Genomic DNA, 14,829 nt, shown 5'->3' on the forward strand with positions numbered 1-14,829 from the left:
TGCCTACACTGTAGGGGATGCCGGGCCCTTCTTGGGTTTCCGGTAGGGGCTCCAATAAATATCTTCCCTTTTGCTTAAAAAAAGAAAAGAAATGAAAACAAAGAGGAAGACTCTCGTTAAGATGGAATGACACCATGGATGCAATGGCAGTCTCAAACATAAGAAAACATGCAAGGTTGTTGTTGGACTGAGCAGTGTTTTGTTTTGTTATACAGACGATCTCGATGAATTGGGGCAGACTCGATGGCACCTAACAAGGGCCCAGGCATTGTTGTGTTTTGTTCTCCATAGGGTCACTACGAGTCATAACTGACTCACTAGCACCTAACCCAGTGGTTCTCAACCTGTGGGTCGCGACCTCCTTGGGAGTCAAACAACCTTTTCAAAGGGGTCACCCAACTCATAACAGTAGCAAAATGATGGTTATGAAGTAGCAACGAAAATAATTTTATACTTGTGGGGGGGTCACCACAACATGAGGAACTGTATTGAGGGGTCGTGGCATTAGGAAGGTTGAGCACCATTGACCTAACCACAACAATGTGATATTTCATTTGGTGTATTATGCAGTACTAATGTGTTGATAATATATTGAGTTGATGATGGTTATACTGATGGGGTCACAATCTTTTAGCTTACCGAGCACCTGTTGGCAGGTCCTATCTTTACCTACGATGGTAGCGTAAGAGTGCCATGGTGTCCCATGCAGCTAAACGATGCTCAACAATTTTCTTTAATGGCTAGGTTAAAAGTCTAGTCATGGCATTTTATCACAAAATGTCATAGATTAGTACAAATGCAATTTCTTTTACTGTATTATGATCGGATAGACTATGGCACACTTACTGTGATGTGATGTCCCTGGAGGAGGACATCATGCTTGCTCAAGTAGCAGTAAAGCGAACAAGAGGGAGACCTTTCACAAGATTGCTTGACACAGGGACTGCTTGTATCGGCTCCCACATGAAATCAATTGTGTGGCTGGCACAGGACCTGGCGGTGTTTTATTCTGTTGTACACAGTGCTGCTGTGAGTCAGAATCAACTTAATAGCACCTAACAACAGCATGATATGCTGATGCCAGATTTCATGTCATTGGAGACAAAACACGTCCATCACCAGTGACTGGTTCTTCTGCTTCAGTTAGTAACTGAATGGGTTAATGCGTTCCCCTTCCCAGCTTAGCATCTCACTTGGCACATTTAATTGTTCCAATTTAAATGTACATGTGAGAAAACATCTCATAGATGAATTATTATTAGAAAAAAATATGGAACTTAATAAAAACAAGCAGGTTTCCTTATAAATGTAATTGTTGGAAGTGGAAGGACAATCAGTTTTTCATTTTTTACCATAATTGATGAATTGTAGCTCTATCCTAGGGTGGCAGCTTATGAGGATTTCTATTTTTTAATTTTTAAATATTGGTTGTTATCCTGAGCTGCATATTGGCCTCACTAGGGAGAACATTAAAAAGAGCTGTTACCAAAAAAAAAAAAAAAGTGCTGTTACCAAGGTCCCAGATACCTGATTTAAGTGATCTTTGGGACCCTTGGAGCCTTGGAATATTTAGAAGCTTCATGGGTGACTCTAGAATGCAGGCAAGGTTGAAAACCTTCCATTTCATCTGTGACACACAGTCTACTTAGACTGTAGTCTAATTTCCCACGCACAGACACCTGCCGACCTTGGTGTGCTCAGGATCTAAAGGGTGTACAGAAAGCCAGGATCAAAGCAATCTCCATAGGGCATGTCTACATGGCCAAACATGTTCCCCTTCGGACAGAATGTCAAACAGATCATTTGCCTTCATGTTACAGGTACTGTAAACAGCAATTCTGTGGCTTTATTGCTCCACAATTCTTTTTTCCCTTTGTTAATTATCCTTAGCTTTACATCCTGATTTGAGGCTACTCCTTGTGTCCTCATTTCCAAAATTACATTAAAGAACACCATCGCTTTGGACATTTAGTCTTCGGCTCTAAATTTTAGGATAAAATTGAGAATGAGCTTATGAGAGTTAAAATAGAAATAGCATGTTGAATGAACGGAAAGCACCCCCTGGAGCCCCTAAAGACTGAGAGAGATTTTACAATGCATCTATAGCATCAGAAAATGAGGCGCGATACCCTTCGTTTCCCATGATTTCAGAAACCAAAGTCACATCCAATTTGTACCTGACAAGTCTATCTGAAGGAAAAATTCATTTAGGAAAATGTGGAGTAAGAAATCCACTGGTGTTTTTTTTTCTCTTCAGTTTCCTTTAGCATGATTGTTTGAAATGATTCTTTGTATATTGACTTAGTAGTGAATTGCTGAGTGGCGACTTAAGGGATTTCACACTTACTTCTTATATATAATACATTTTTAAATTTCAAATACAGCTCTTGAGGAAACTCATAATTTTGAGCCTATGGCCAAAATGTATAAATCAACTATAAATAATAGAAATTCTAAATATGGGACAAGTAAAAATAAGACCTAATAGCTAAAGTCTACTTTGGAATGTGTCCTTGATGACAATGCACTCTGGTCCAGCATTAGAAACAAAAGGAAATCCATTTGCATCTGAACTACATACAATTATTCTAAGCTACTTTGTTCTGATGGAGATTTTCAAGCTGTGTGCCAAAGAGGGGAAAGAAAGGATCTTTAATTTTTTTTACTGTGTTTGCCAAATAAAATGAGATCTTTGTGTCACGGATGAATTAAATTATCGTTTGTTTATTATTACTGCAATCACTGCTGTTTGAGTGCATGAAAAGTAAATTAGTTCTCCTGTTCAGGGTAACTTGCCAGCCACCAAGCGAGCACCTACCATCACAGTTATCCCTCTATGGAGCATGAGGCCTAAGTGAACCGTCACACCTTTGTCAATGAGGCACTGCTAGGTGCTGCCATCACAGTTTGGATTAATCATGGTTATTATTGCATACATAAATTAACTGAGCTAGACCTCTGAAGAAGATGGCACCGCGGCAGTTCATTAGCCTATATAGAATAATTAACCATCTAATTAGATTCTTACTATGAGATACCTTCATGTGGCTTATGAGCCCAAAGTGACTCAGGAAGCCCACCCGTTGGATAATCGAGGTCTTAACATTATCATAAAAGTAATGGTGTTGGAAGAGTTAGCTCGGGCTCAAAACATTAAATGATTGGCTAAAATTCAGAACTTAATTGGATGTCATTTATTTCCTCATTTATTAAATTGTTGATTCCTGAGTCCCTGTGTTCCTTTGTTATTACAGTATTATAAATTGCTTGCCTTCCTGTAAGTCAGGAAATCCATAGGTACACATCATGTTGTTGAATCATCACAACCTCTCTCTGAGGCAGGCAACATGACCCTTTATACACAGTGCAATGGGTGCGGGGGCGGCAGGGAGAATGGGATGGGACCGATGTTAGAAGTTGAAGAACGGGTCCATATTACCACTATTTGAAAGTGACAGCAACTGCGTAACATCAGTGAGTGGATCCCAATCTCAAGTAACACAACATATAGTTAAATGAATAATTCCATACCCTATAACATTTAGTTGGTCTGTTTATCTGTCTCAATTGTATCGTCTTTCCCAGTTGTCTGGTGGTATTGTCCTTTGGGAACAATAATCGGCATGAGTTTGGTGCAGGATTTTCACCACAACCAAATGTCCTTGACCAAGCTGAGCTTTAGAGAAGAGTGCTTCCACAGTCCCCTTTATTTATAGTGGACCTTCGCTATCTACCCCAGTCCCTTGATAGAACTGCTACCCAAAATGTAGGCAGCTACCCCCTGGGGGCGGGTAAAAGTGGCAGTCTACTCTCTGTAGACTCCATTTTTTGGGAACTCTATGTGAACTGTTCGACTCTGACCTATAGGATTGCTTTGAGGTAGACCAACTGATAGTAATAGGTTTGGAATGATTTCTAAATCTTGGCATTATTACTCTGTTGTGGTAGCTGTTCATTATAAGTTAACTTGCCAGATACTAAGAGAGGACCTGAAAACTTAGTTATTCCTCTAAGGAGAGCATGGGGTAGCCAAAGAGCTATTCTTGTAGGATGTTAACAACACACCTGGCCTCCATCGGCTAAATGCCAACTAACCCCTTCCTGGTTGTGAGGAGGCAGAATGCCTCTGGGCCGAGGTTGGGGGCATAATTGTCCGTGGCTGAGAGCCTCTGATTTATGTTTACTAAGAAAGTTATTGATGAAAATTGTTTTTCTGACCAATACTGTCATTTTATTGTGGTTAAAGTGCTGCACTAGAATTAGGAGCATGCTTGTATGCTGAGGCTGATGGTGGGGCATACTGTTATTAAACTCTGTAGTTGGACTGGATTTATGTGACCTAATCATCTCCATATGCAAAAGGGAGGGACATTTAATATTCTTACAGTCTTAGACTGTCCCCTGGAAGGACCTGGTGTTCATGATGTGGCCTACTTTATTTTCATCAGTCTATGCCTGCTGCAGTTTCTGCGTCTTGATCTTAAGGAGTTGGCAACTCACCTCCAGAGTTCTGCCAACTCCAAATTCAAGCTACTTGAGTCTTCAGCAAATAGTGACTCTGCATTTTCCAGAATAAGACACGTTTTATGCTAGTGTAACATTACTAAATACACAGTGACTGTCCCAAAAAGATCTCGTCAACACACCACTATGTCAGGAGGTAGCATACGTGCAAGCACCACTGATGCTGAATGAAGAAGCTCAACCCGCACTGAATGCATTGACCCAGAACAAGGCTCCTGGAATTGATAATTTATCAATTTAAATGTTTCAACAAGCTGAAGCAGCACTGGAAGCACACACTCCTCTCCGCCAGGAAATCTGGAAGACAGCTACCTGGCCATCTGGCTGGAAGAGATCCATATTTGTGCCCCTGCCAAAGAAAGGTGACCCAGCAGAATGCTCAGACTATAGAACAGTGTTGTTAATGTCACATGCAAATGAAAGTTTGCTTGTGCTCATCCAACAATGGTTGCAGCAGTACATTGACAGGGACGGTCAGAAGATCCGGCGGCCTTCAGAAGAGGACATCAACAAGGGATCTCCTTGCTGAGATCAGAGATTGCTGAGATCGGCTCAAAGCAGAACTTGCCAGAAAGGTGGTTCCTTGTGTTTCATTGATTATGCAAAGGCAGGTTTTGACTGTGAACCATAATCAACTGTGGATAGCCTTGAGTGGAATGACAACTCCAGAACACTTCCTTGTGCTCATTAGGAACTTGAGGTAGTTGTGCTAACAGTATAGGGTAGACTTCAGGTTTAAAATCAGGAGAGGTGTGCACCAGGGTTGTAGCCTCTCCTCGTACTTGGTCAGCCTGTCTGCTGAGCAAACCTTAGAGAGGCTGGATGTTATTCAGAAGAGTCCAGCATCCAGATTGGAGGAAGGCTTATTAACAGCCTGCACTATGCTAATGACACAACCTTGCTATGTTTCTAAGTCACTTAAACAGTCTCAAAATCATCTTGTTTTCTACCTCTTCCCCTTCTTTTGTCTTTTTGTTTCCCCAGTTGATTTGGGGTTAAATCAGACTCATGGAAAACCCACGTAGACATGTGCACCATAGATTTTTCAGTGACTGATGTTTTTCAAAAATAGCTAGGCATTTTTTTCTTGAGAAAAATTTTGGCTTTTAAACCTCTAGTATTTTGGTCAGTGGCCAGTCATCCTAACTATTTGCATTACCCAGGAACTCCAATCTTCTCTATTCAGGGCCCAAATCTGATGGATTTGTAATAACTGTAATAATAATTTAATAGCTAGCAATCACCATGTACCAGGCAGTATACTAAAAAGGTTAACTACACTTTTAAAATTCTTATTACTAGAAATAAGAGAAACTCTTTGTAAAGTACATATGCTGTTTCAAAATACCTTTCACTCTTCCAGCAAGTATAACCGTCATTTTCCCAGCTTTCACAATTTAACACTTATGACCTAATTATTTCAGTCTACTCATCACTCTTTGCTCTCTTCTTCATCTTCCCTCATCTTGAAATTCCTATTAAAATAGTTTGTCCAGAATATTTTTTCAAGTATTTTCTTCAAATAAAATGTTGGCAATAATATTACTGAATTGAGTTTTATTTCGATGTCCAGCTCTTTTTCATGGGGTTCTGTTTTTCCTGAGCAGTTTTCCGATTGCTCGAATTCCCCCATCTTTTGCTGCTGAATCCCCAAAAGTGAGCTGTGATTTTGTCGTTGTGATTCAGTATAACTCAGGTCCTTGCAGTCTCTTGACTTCAGGAGGAGGGAGACTCAGCCTACCTATTACACTTCTCTTTTCCATTTCAAAGGTTCAAGTTCAGAGGCCCCTTCTCCCAGATTCTAGTTCATTAAGTCTGCCTTCTGAGCAATCTATAAGACCTCCATGCCATTTGTCCTCAAAAGTGCAGTTTGCTGGATCTTAACGGTGGGCGCCACATAAAGTCCCCCAGGGTCAGACTAAGCTCGTGGTGAAGAAAGCTCCCATGTCTCCTCCTCTACGTGGCATCCCTGCCTTCTCATTATTCTAGTCATCCTTTGCTTCAGGTGTTTCTCAATGCTCCTTAGAGCACATGGCAGGGACAAAGGGACTCCTGGGTTTTACTTCTTATGGTTGCAGAATACCTTCTGCTTTTCCAAGGGCATCTTAGTTTGTCTAAGGATGTTGTTAGGCGCCATTGAGTCCATTGGGACTCAAGTTGACCCTACATATAACAGACCAAAACACCTCCTCGTCTGAAACAGCCCTTCCAATTGTGTCTATGCATTTTTTTCTAATGATACTAGAGGCAAGCAAGATACTGGGGAAGCAAGAAGACATATAGTAGATTTGACATAAGCTCTCAGTAGTGGCCTCAGTGAGAGTCATATTATGATATGGTAGGATTTGAGGCTAGAGTGCATAGGTGACATAGTGCATGCAGAGCAGGGCATATATACATTTAGAATATAATTGGATATGAATAACTCTTATCCTGGGATATTTTATCTTTTTATTTATTCATTAAAGGGGAGGCTAATTGGAGGACTGTTGAATTAGCAATTGATATCTTTCCTCAAGAATAACTCTAGGCCTATGCGATGCTTGAGCAGTGGCCTATTCAGTTTCTTGGTAGAACCAATTCTCACTCCTGCTCAGCTATTTCAGGCAGAACACCAGCTGTAAATAACCCCACTAAAAAAGGCAATGGCTTCTCACAACCCAGGTTAAATAATGGAATTTTTGTTAGTCTCAAGGAATTTGCCCACTACAACCAACTATAAAAAAAACAAACAAACCACAAAATCAAACTCACTGCTGTTGAGTTGATGCTGACTCATTGGGACCCTACAGGACAGAATGGAACTGCACCTGCGAGTTTCCGAGATTATAACTCTTTATTGAGGTAGAAAGTGCTGTCTTCTTCCCAGAGCGGCTGGTGGTTTTGAGTTGCTGGCCTTCAACACATACCCACTGCACTGCAGGGCTCAACATCCAACTATTAAAGATTCTCTCTCTCTCTATATATATATATGCATATAAATACACACATATATGTATGTGTGTACACACATGTGTATGTGTGTGTGCACACACATAAAATTAAAACTTATCCTTAATTTTGCTCTGCATTATTTTATAATCTTGTGATTTTCCTGATGAAGCCCTGTTCCAATCAAGTGAGTGATATGCTAATTAACAAAGTATTTGGATTTCATTTAGCATAGTTCAGGCCGCACTGAGGTATTTATGTTTAGAATGCTGAGTGGCTTGCCTCTCGATAAGTCAAGTAAGCAACCGGAACTGTTTCTTAGGGTACTCAACCTCCGTTCCAGCTCCCTAGATTGATGGAATGGTCTTTGTGGAGCAGAGTCTTTTTCCTTTATCCTTTCAGATCTAGCCGAGATCACAGGAATAAAGGAGCAGCTTCCTCATTATACAGCTACAGAGATTTCGATAACCGTTCTTTACAGGGAGAAAAGCCTTTTTCAAATGACTTTTCAGGGTACTTTGTACATTCTGGAAAATGGCTTTCCTCTCTTAATACCAGAGTGAAGATATTTACAGAGATATGTAGCTTCACCTTTCTATATTTAAAAATTATGACTCAAAGTTGTATCTTCTCAGCTTAGAATGATATTATGTTATAAAGGTTATCTTCTAATCTAAGCCCAAATATTTTAAACTAGAATAAAAATGGAATAAAAGCTTAGTTGATTCTGATGCATAGTAATTCCGTGTGTGTCAGAGTAGAGTTATGCTGTCCAGAGGTCTAAAGGTTTGTACGTTTCATAAGGAGATGGCCGGGCCTTTCTTACAAGGAGCCTGTCAGTGGATAAAAACCAGGCATTATCTGTAAAACTCAGTCTTTGATGAGGACTGTTCTTGTGAACTAGGAGAGGCTTACAGAGCAGGTCTGTTTCCCATTAAGTCATTCACACACATTTTGTTTTATGCCATTGGCCGCCATCCCTGCACTGTTGCATTCTTTATCCCTCTGCCACTTCTCTGTGTTTCCTGTTTCCATTCTTTCTTTTTCCCCAATCCTTCTGAACTTTGTGATTAGGCGAATTCTGTTGTTTTCATTTTTTTCCCCATTTTATGCCTTTATATTGCTGCCTGAAAATTGAGCCCTGGGGTTGTATTTATTCTCAGACCAGAATCGTGACTAAGGATTATGCTCTTAGGGTGACACCAGTCTCCGCTTCAGTATTAGGCTGATCCTTTCTATGATTTTGAGTTTTGTTCCACATTTTTCTCCCACTCTGTCGAGGACTTTCTAATGTGATGCCTTCCAGCGCAGTTGGTAATGACATCTGGTATCATCTATTTCTTCTTGTCTGTTCATGTAGCCCACGAGTGGATTTGACTCTAATTGTTTCCTTGGGCCTTTGAGTTTTCCCTACTCTTCTTTCCCTGGGACTGGGAGAGACCTTAGATAGCCACTTAGGAATTTTTAGGAACACAGTTGATGTTCAACAATGTAGAATGTAGAACATTGTCTTATGAACTATATTATGCCCACTGACCTTAGTGTCTCTCAAAACTATGGTCCTGAGCATCCAGACCCTAGATTTAAAGACTTTTAAAATGGGTAAATAGTGCAAAATGACATGGCCATTTCATAGAACCATAATCATCTTTGATTTTTAAGACAGCTAGCTCTAATTTTAAGGTAACTCTAGTGGTTTTCCTGCATGCTATTACTTTATGAGAAGTGACTTTTATCCACTCAAAGAACAATATGATTATTAGAGATTGGTTGTTTTGAGATCTGCTCTGGGTTGGCATAATTGAACACTGACTGTTTCCCCAACAATATTACCAAGGAAGAGGTAGAATTAAAATAAAAATGAGTTGGTGTATTTTAATGAACCGTTTATGCCATGATTGCAAAATAATCTTTCCTGGTACCAATAAACACTCAAGTAAGGAAAAAACTAATTGTATGTGCATATTATGCTCTTTGGTTACCATTTTGCCTTTTAATTTATAAGCACAGTTTTATTGTTCTGTACAGATTACACGAGTAGAGTAATCATCCATGTAAACTTGTTTGAGATATGTATTTTTATGTTCTCTAGAGTTTTCAGATGGGTAGTGGGTCGACACATATTAATAGAGGTTAGGCACTGCAGCCTTCTATTGGATAGTGTGCCAAGAATCAAGGGAATTGAAAGAAAATCTAGAATATGGCATAGTTTTGTTTCTTTAAGTATAGCCTTGTTAATAGATTTAATTATTTACAACCTTGACTCTTGAATTATCTCACTTGTGTTTAATCAATAAAGCATTTTCTTAAAATATACTTTAAGTGAGACCGAGATTAAGCACTCTGACACATGTCACAGATGTATGCCTCTCCTTGAAACTCATGGAATTTATTAATCTGTCCTTTAGGAATTTGTGATTTGCATGATTTTGTAGCTTGTTTTTCTATTGTACATTTAAAAGTATTTTGAAAATTCTGTCAAAATGAGATAAGAACTTATTAGATTGGACATCTATTCTACTGAATATTAAAAATAAGGCAATGTGAGTATGTTGGATTTCTTTGCTGGTTTTGTGTCATGTGATTCTAACAGTTATGTAAGAAGAGAAGTCTTCAACATTATCTGTTCTCATCTGATGTTACCCACAATTGCAGTAATAGAACATGATATGGGTCATAAAAGATCAGGTAAAAATGGCCCACTTTTAGACAGACATGGTAGAGAAACATGGTAACTGAACATACACATGTAGCTCTTTATGACGGTCAAAGGAAAGTTATAGAATCAGAATAAGATTGATCTACATTCAAAAGTGTGAACTTATTTGCTATTTCATGTATTTTGATCTATCTTATTCTGATTATATTACTTGAAATGCTTATACTTGCATCCTTCCTCTTTTCTTCCTGCTCTTCCTTTGTCTTTCGATCTTTCAGCTCTTCATCTGTTTGTTAGCCAGTTTCCTTAAAGGGGACAGTGGATCTACATTGTCTACAAGTTTAGCTTTATTGCTTTATAAAATCTAGTGCTAAAGTGACACTTAACTCTTTTGCATTGACTATGGGCAGGCTAAACTGTTGATAAGGAGCTTATTATTGTAGTAAAGGGTGAATTATCTACTTAGTAGCCCAATGTACAGATGTGAGTAATACAAAGTATTAGTAATCTGAAGTAATTTATATATTATTTGGCATAACCTAAAGTATTACAAAAAACTGGAACACATGTAAAATATTTGTGACATACATGACAGTTTATATCTTTACTATATAAAGGGTTTTCTCCAAAAGAAAAATATTTTAGAAAAGAGTTGACCAATAAACTTAGAGAAAATACAATCAATTCAAAATATACCTGGGAACTCTCAACATTAATGGTGGAAATATATAAAGGAACACCTCCTTTGAGCATCTGTTTGACAATAGAGCTAGACATGAGCACATCGGTATCCCAATGACATTCTAATATAGGCCTAAAAAATCATTTAACTGTCTTCTAGACCAGTTTGTCAATATTTCAAAGCAGTGCTATGTATTGTATCCAGGAACTAATATTTTCCCAAATGCCCATGATCAGGAGCAAAAATAAACATTGGTATCATCATATTAAGAACAATCTAGAGCAATGAGAATGAACAATCAAGGGAACAAATGAATATCCCAAAAGATTAATCATGAGCAAAATTGTCCAGACATTGTCCCCAAAAGGAATACATGCTATATAATTATTTTATATGGTTAAAAGAAGGGGGGAAACCTGAGCTTCTATTTTAAAGTAGAATATTAATTTGGGTGAGGCCCATAAAGCTAATGACGGAACTAGAGAAGGTACAAAAGGCTAAAATTATATTTTCAGAAGTATTGTAAGGTTAAGAGAGAAAGGAGTACTAGATGCACTAAGGGATAAATAAGGAGCTTTCTTCTCTTTTAAAGAGTTGCGGTCTTGAAATCCACAGAGGCAGTTCTACCCTACCCTGTAGGGACACTATATGTCGGAATTGACTTGATGGCAGTGCAATTACTTTCTCTTTTGTTTTGTTTGTTTGTTTGGGGGGGGGTGCATGGAGGAGGTGTACTAAAATTCTAGAAAGTTTGAAATGAAGAAACTGAGGGTCAGCAGTTGTTTGTTCCCGTAGAAAATTCCTATAAAGGGTTTGGGGGCTGAAAATCAGATAGTCGCCAAGAATATCACCATTCCTGGAATAGAGGACCAGCAAAGTTCTAGTGGTCATTGGACATAGGACTAACAAAATTGGAGAAGTAAATATACCACAGTTTTAGAATTCAATACATTTGAATATGCTGCAGGAAAATAAATCACTTGGCCAAAAGCTTCTGAAGGAGTGAAATGATTCTCACCATTAGGGTGATTCTGCCACCCATCTGTCAGTTTGTCATACTGTGGTCCATTCCTTAGAGCAGATGCTACGAGTTATGCCAGATTATTCAAGCACAAGCCGGGTCAACCATGCTCACTAGGTTTCTGCTGAGTTCCAACACTGAGACACGTTAGGGTAAATGGTAATAAAAACAATCCTGAGGTTGTGTGATAGAATTCTATAAGACCAATGACTTATGCATTATACACATTTTTTTAATAACAGCACAATCAACAACTACAAACAATAACTTCACTGGGTGGTGGACTTCACAGAAGTCAAAACTACTTCTTGGTCTATGTATAGATTCTATGTGAGCGCAATGATGGGTTCTGGAATTCCTTATCTGCCAAAGTTACCTACCGTTCATTATGATCTACATAGTCAAATGCCTTTACAGGCAATACAACAAGTAAACATCCTGGTATTATCTACTTTCAGCTCATATCCCTCCTGCTCCATCCTCTTCTAAAAATTGGCTTGATTCCCTGCCAGCTCCCTGTCAATGTACTGCTGGAGTCATTTTTGGATTTTCTTTGAATCTATTTTGCTTGCTGTGAAATAATAATATTGTTTGATTATTTCTGCAATCCGTTGGGATAACTCTCTTTGAAATGGACACAAAGAGGGATCTCTTCCAGTCATTTGGCTAGATAGCTGTCTTCCAAATCTCTTGGCACTGATGAGTGAGTGCTTCCAAGGAGTTGTTTTTCCCTTGTGCACCTTTTTAAAAAACGTTTTATTAGGGGCTCATACAACTCTTATCACAATCCCTACATACATCAATTGTATAAAGCACATCTGTACATTCATTACCCTAATCATTTTCAAAGCATTTGCTCTCCACTTAAGCCCTTTGCATCATGTCCTCTTTTCCCCCTCCCTCCCCGCTCCCCCCCTCATGAGCCCTTGATAATTTATAAATTATTATTTTGTCATATCTTGCCCTGTCTGACATCTCCCTTCATCCCCTTTTCTGTTGTTTGTCCCCCAGATAGGAGGTCACATGTAGATCCTTGAAATCTGCTCCCTCTTTCAAACCCATTCTCCCTCTACCCTCCCAGCATCACCACTCACACCCCTGGTCCTGCAGGGATCATCCTCCCTGAATTCCCTGTACCTCCAGCTCCTAGCTGCACCAGTGTACTTCCTCTGGTCTAGCCAGACTTGCAAGGGAGAATTCGGTTCATGATAGTGGAGGGGAGGGGGAGGAAGCATTTAGGAACTAGAGGAAAGCTGTATTCTTCATCAGTGCAACATCCTGGCGTGCAGTAAGGAACCAGTGGAGAGGTCTGGGGGGCTGGCCCCAGTACCAAATACTAAGTGGATGCCTGCCCCTCCCCACAGAAGAATTTATTTGAATCTGCAGCTCCAGGAGAGGGACATATCTGATCAGAGCACACTGGTGCTGATGACGGGGGAGGAGGAGAGAGTGGAGCACATCCTGGCCCACCAGGCCCTGGGACGATGACCCCAATTATAGCAGCCAATCTGCAGAGAGGACCACGTGGCCAGCCCCACTAAGAGACATGAAGAAGCTGGAGGGAAAATGAAAACATTATGATAACTTTAGTTTTGCTTTCATAAATAATTTTTAAAATAGATATCACAATTAAAAGAAAATCAAACTGAGTATGCCTAATTAGGGTAATTAGCATAATATCTAAATCAAGAGAAGGGCATCATGCTGGAGAAAATAGAGAGTCGGCGTAAATAGAAGAGCATCAACAAGGGGGTTGACGCAGTGGCTGTGAAGTGGACTGAAACAGAACAATTGTGAGGATGCTGCAGGACTGGGCAATGTTTTACCAACTCAAGGTCTCCTAACAAGAATATCCCAATTCCATTACCTTTCCTACTGTCCTTAGCAGAGTCTGAAAATAATAACTTTCCACACATGGTGACTGCTAGTGTGATAAAGCTGGTTATTCTAGCGAGGCTTGTATTCTTTCTGATTTTTCCCCCTTCATCTCCTTTTACACACTTTTCAGGGCTTCAGTAATATTCACTACTTTAAAGGAGTAGACATGCTCCCTTCTGTCTTGAGCTTTTCCTGAAGGAGAATGATCTGGTCCCAGTGTCCCTCCCCCGCTGTTCCCTTACACTTGGGAGTAGCACTCAGATGAGATGGGGGTGGATTAATGTGTTTTCAGTTGGACTCCTTCTGTCTGCTGCTTCATGTAGCACAGACAGTTGCCTCTGGCTTCATGCCTTCTCCTGGTGTATTAGTCCAGTCCTATCATTTGTTTTCTAGCTCACTCTTATAAAATGTTTATTCCAGAGACCTCTGCAGTGAGACATCTAAAGCCATCCTTTTGCAGACCCTCTCAAAGCTTCAGACATTCACATAATTTTATCTACTCATTGGATCACACTACCTGGAGGTGTTTTATCATTTGGAAATATCTCATATATGCCTCCTGGACCCATCATAGCTACCCGGGGGTTTCCTTTATTCTATAACATCTCTTGGAATCATAGTTAATGATTTTTGAATTACAATTTTTGAATAATAATTGTTTAACATATTTCTTCAAAGTAGTAATGTGTTGTTAAACTGACACTGGAAATACACAAAACAGCAATAACAAAAATATACAGGAAAAGCAAATACCCATTTGTGTTAGTGTGGGTACATTAGAGAAACGAATATAAAACATTCATATGTGTAAGACTGAGTTTTATATAAAGGGTAAGTGTACATCAAGAAAATATTGCAACTCAGTGCTGCCCAAGCCCACAAGTCCAATATTAGCCCATATGTCTGACATCAATCCACAAAGTCCTCCTCCATCTCACAAAACACATGCAATGATGCCGACTGCAGGAGGAAAGCTGAATCAGTGAACGTGTAAGCATGTCAGCTCTGGCAGGGTCTCCACGTGACTGCTCCAGCACCCAGGGTTGCATCGGGGTAGGTCCAGGTGGCGTCTCCTCAGGGATGTCTCACAGGAAGTGAGCCTTGCCAGCTGAAGCAGAGAACTGCCTAAGGCAG

At 39.7% G+C, this 14,829-nt stretch overlaps 1 protein-coding gene across 2 annotated transcripts in view; it reads left to right on the top strand.

The window, feature by feature from the left end:
- INPP4B (inositol polyphosphate-4-phosphatase type II B) overlaps window positions 1-14,829 on the top strand; it is a 975,417-nt gene that overhangs the window by 394,725 nt on the left and 565,863 nt on the right. The window lies entirely within an intron of this gene.

This window comes from Tenrec ecaudatus, chromosome 3 (genome assembly GCF_050624435.1).
Source record: "Tenrec ecaudatus isolate mTenEca1 chromosome 3, mTenEca1.hap1, whole genome shotgun sequence".
In the NCBI taxonomy this organism is placed as follows: Eukaryota; Metazoa; Chordata; class Mammalia; order Afrosoricida; family Tenrecidae; genus Tenrec; species Tenrec ecaudatus.